This window comes from Pteropus alecto, unplaced genomic scaffold (genome assembly GCF_000325575.1).
Source record: "Pteropus alecto unplaced genomic scaffold, ASM32557v1 scaffold185, whole genome shotgun sequence".
In the NCBI taxonomy this organism is placed as follows: domain Eukaryota; kingdom Metazoa; phylum Chordata; class Mammalia; order Chiroptera; family Pteropodidae; genus Pteropus; species Pteropus alecto.
The window spans coordinates 11444953-11449828 of NW_006438088.1; positions in this window are offsets into that span (position 1 = coordinate 11444953).

A 4876-nucleotide genomic window follows, 5' to 3' on the forward strand; every position below is an offset into this window, starting at 1 on the left:
GAGTGTTAGGAAATAAAAATAGCAGCAGTGGCTTCTACCCGAATTCCATTAACACTTGGGAGTTAATAGCCACCTGATTGTTGAGAAGGAGAGAATTGGAACTCAACAGGTGACAAAACATTCCATTCTGCAATTAATATAATTATCTAAAAATCCTTTAACATTCAATACTTAGAATAAAGCTATTTCAGATATTTGAGTTGCTGGCAAGCTACCCCTAAATAGTCATCTTGTAATGACTTTTTAAAATCATTTATCTAGGGCTATTGATGGAAACAACAAACTAGGGATGAAGCATAGAAGCAATAACAGGAAGTGAAAGTGCCCAATAGTATGTAAAACATGTTGGAACTGAGTCATACGTAATTTTTTAAAAACTTTTCACTCTTAAATTCTAGTTCCTGGAATCCCTCCTTCATAACTGACTCACAATCTATTTTGAGACAAATTTTTCAATACTACAACCCTTTCACTATACATTAAAATTCATACAGAAGTCAGAGACTAATGGAATAATCAGATAAGACTGACAAAGGAGGCTCACATGCATGTGGCTCTGTGCTAACACTGAGCATGTGACCTCCAACTTGAGGCTGACCTAAACTCCCTGTGCTTTGAAGTTGTTTCTTAATGCTGTTTGGGAAAAAATGAGTTGATTAGAAATACCTAGTTTATTGTTTAACACTTGATCGTGTTCTTTATTTGAAACATCTATTTTTCTACTTCCTTCTGTCAAAACTTGTCTAAACATTTTTTATAATGAATTTCCTTATTTTTAAGTAATTCCTTTATTGTCTTTTTTAAATAAAAGCTTTGGAGCTACATTTTCACCTTGATCTTATTTCTCTACCTTTTGTTTACTAGGATCAGCTAATTTGGTTCCAGAGTTTATATTACACTCTTGACTTTAAGAAGATATTTTCCAAAGACCGGAATCTTAGGCATAGAAGGGACATGAAAGTTGACATAGGGCATCCCTCACCTTTAAGCAGAGTCACTCAAAGAAGATGCCACATAAAGACTGTTTTTCGTGGCTCTAGAGAAGATTGCACAACCTCAACCTGAATCTCATTTTGACATTTAAATAACCTTACTCTGTCTAACCAAAGCCTTTATACTTCAAACCCAACCTGTTTTCCCTTGTTTAATACTCAATGTAAATAGCCAACCACTCCTCATAAAAAGCTCTCCATACACTCAAAGAACATATTCAATTGCCATCTGGCCTTCTCTTCAAGAAAATAACAATCTCACATACCTCTCCTCATTGGTCTTATTTTCCAACACTTAAATCATTTTGCCATCTTTGAAGGTGCCTTCTAAAGAATTTCCAAATTCTCTAATCGGTCTTTAAATATGGACTCCAGGGGTTCACATTTCAGAATAATACTAAGTTGAGATTATCTAACAGCTTCTTCACATCATACTCTCATTGCATTTATTCGTTTTTGCACTGGTCTTTTTAAGTGTCCCATTATTAAAAACTTTTTTTTTTGGTCTAGATTTGTATTTTTTAAAGTAACTGATTTTTTTGGATAAGAGTGTCTATACAGAGTAGAAATTTTAATGCAACACTGGTACATACACCAAATTTCTCCAGAAAGCATTTATAGAAATTATAACTACAGCTAAAATAGTTTTATTGTTTCTCTATTTAGCATTTTTTTTCCTACTATTTTTCTTCTATTTAATCTTGGATGAATTTTCCAGCAAGTTCCTGGACAAAAGAGAGAGAGAGAGAGAGAGAGAAAGTGAGAGAGAGTCAGAAACTAGCTGCATAATACCAGTTCAATAACTATGCCAATTTAGTTTGGCATTAGTGTGATTATGAACAAATTTAGAGCCTTTAGGAATGTTATGGGCTATTTCTGCATAAATTATATTTGAATCCCAGGTTGGTTTGTTTGTTTGTTTGTCTGTTTTAAAAATCAGTCTGAAAATAATTATAACATATGGAAATATGCAACTTGTAATTTATTAATTTCATTAACTCCTCTGAAGATTCAGTCTTTCAGAAAGGTTAACTTTGACTGGCATTCTATTATTGGTCTTGGAAAGTTCAATAAAGTGCTGCTCTGGCATGTGGATTTTTATTTACCTTGGGAGAGAAGCAGGTCCATGGGCAAACTAGGCAATATAAATAATGACTGAGGCCCAGAAGACTTAATGGAAAATCTTCGCAGGGGAATTTTAACACTCCCTGTCCTTCTATTCCCAGTGACATAAACCTGTCATGGACTAGTACTAGAGAGCCTTATCTTTGCACAAGTCCAGAGAAACTTGAGAACACCAAAGTAGAATAGAAGACTGAAGGTGAGGTACATATGCATTCATCAACAATCCTATGCTGAAAGAAGTATGAGATTGTAGCCTCAAAATGCATAACATTTTTTTTATTGTAATACTTTATATCAGGACCTTTTCCAATCATTAGGACATTCATCCTTCCCCTCCATTTTCTTGATGAGGACAAAGTTGTTCTGTTTGCAAAATAGATGATAGGTAGGTAGGTAGATAGACAGACAGACAGACAGACATATAGGTAATGATAGATTTATAGATATAGATGCTAGATAATTTTTAAACTATGAAAATAATATAAAAATTTTATTAAAATTTAAGAAATAGGAAACAAAAGAAAAGCTCCATAATCTCACTATAAACAATAAACATTGCTTTACGCATTGACTTGTCTGTCCTTCTATGCACAATTGAAAGACAATTTTATCTTGTGATTTCCTTTATTTAACGTTTTATAGGTAACATTTCTCTTATTATTAAAAACACTTAAGAGGCACCATGTGAATAGTGGCTATGTCATTCTTTAGCCAATCATTTCCCCATTAAATGTTAGGTTCTTCCAGTGTTTTGTCATTATGATAATATTAAGACAGCTTTGTACATACAGATTTGTGAATTATTTATTTTGGATAAATTACCTAAAATAAGATTAATAAAAGAGAAATATTGAGCATCTTAAAGCTCTTAAAATATAATCACTTTCAAAAATGATTTAAATATTAAAATACAATGATCAATCTATGAGAATATCAGTTTTAGTGAACTCTTGCCAACATCGAATATTGCCATTTTAAAAATTAGTTCCATATATTATTAAGATTATCATTTCTTTTTTAAACATGAATATTCCAACAAAATACCATCATTGCTAACTCTATTTTTTTACATGGGGAAAAGAGTTAAATATGTATTATTTGAAATATATGGGCAAAGGTTTTTTCCACTTAGGTTTTCAATGAGGAGCTTGGATTATTTGAGGAGTGTGGTGATAAACAGTGCACCGTTTTCAGTTATGACCTACCACAATAGTCTCCAAGGCAGGTTTTTCCATAGCTTTAAGAGTTAAAATCTATCTAACTTAGGGAGTTACATAAACTGTTGTGTAGTATTCTAAGCCGCTAATCTTCCAGCCTTACTCAGCAGCTAAATCGCAAGGTCAAGTCCTGTTAATTATCACAGCAAACTCTTATGCCCTGAACTAGTCATTTTGCGTTAGAATTTGTAGTGGCTTTAATTTGGAAACAAGGTATTGATAAAAGAAGTGTTGAGTTCAAGAAAGAAATGACAAAGATTCTAAGCAAGCCATTTCCTTTCTTATCGCCCGATTCCCTGTGCCTGAAACAGAGGCTTCATTCTTGTTATTTTCCGCATAGAATAAAGCCCGAAAATGTATGTGCAAAAGCATGCACACACACATGCCACACAGAAGAAATCATTGCTGATATATATCTGTGTATATATGAATGAGCATTTTCTGGAAGAACCCACGAGAAATTTGTTGGTGATTATTCGGGTGTGGGACTGGGGACAGATCTTCCTCTTCTCCAGGTACTTCATGAGATAATCAGGAATTTTCCCCTCAGTAATCGATTTGGTTTAAAAAAAATGGATCACTTCTATGAATGTTCAGGAAAGATATTCTTTCATTTCTTTTAAGAAATTAAGCCTATGTGATCAATATAAATGAAACTGGCACTTTTGTATGGTTATAGAGCAAATATAACAGAATGGAGTGACCTTGGCAGGTGTTTAATAGACTGTTCAGATTCATTTTTCTCTGTGTACCTGAGTGCTTCAGACTTACTCTTGTTAGGTTAAAATACTCAATAGAAAAATTAAGGGAGATTTGGGGACCAAGCGGCAGTTACCTAAATGCACAGTGTGCATGAGACAAGGCCTTGCCATAAATCTACCCCCTAGTGCCTCTCTTCTGCAGCCCCAGTGATTTGTAGCAAATACCAAAGCAGGTATAAGGCCTGAATTTTCATTCTCTTTGTAAACAGTATTTGGAACTCCCCAGAGGCGATGTTGGAATACATTGAAAATAAAGTAACATAAGCAATCACTTGCAACTGTTTAATTAGGACATCTTCTGGTTTTGAACAAAACTGAGTAATAAGATATGTAGATAAAAGTAAAACCATGGGTTTTCATTCATTCATTTAACAAGTATCTATTGATCGATGACTATGATCAGTGCTAGTATAGTACTATGCTAAGGCACTGAAAATTAACTGGTGAGTAATTCAAGACACAGCCCCTTCTTCCACAGAACTTACAGTCTAGGAATATCTAAATTATAAATAATAAGCAATAGAAAGACTTCATTTATATTCAGAAAGTATATATTTTTTGTATTTTGTCTACTCTCTCCCCTTTTATACTTCTATTTCTTAGAAATGAAGATTTGTCCCTAATTAACTTTTAACCATTGCTTTGTGAAAGGTATCCTATTTTATCATCTTTATTTTTCCACAACAAACTAATACTCAAAACAGAAATATATTTTATGCCATCTGGGGAGAAAGTGAACACTGAAGCTATCAAGAATGAATTCCATTTGTTCTTCTCTTTG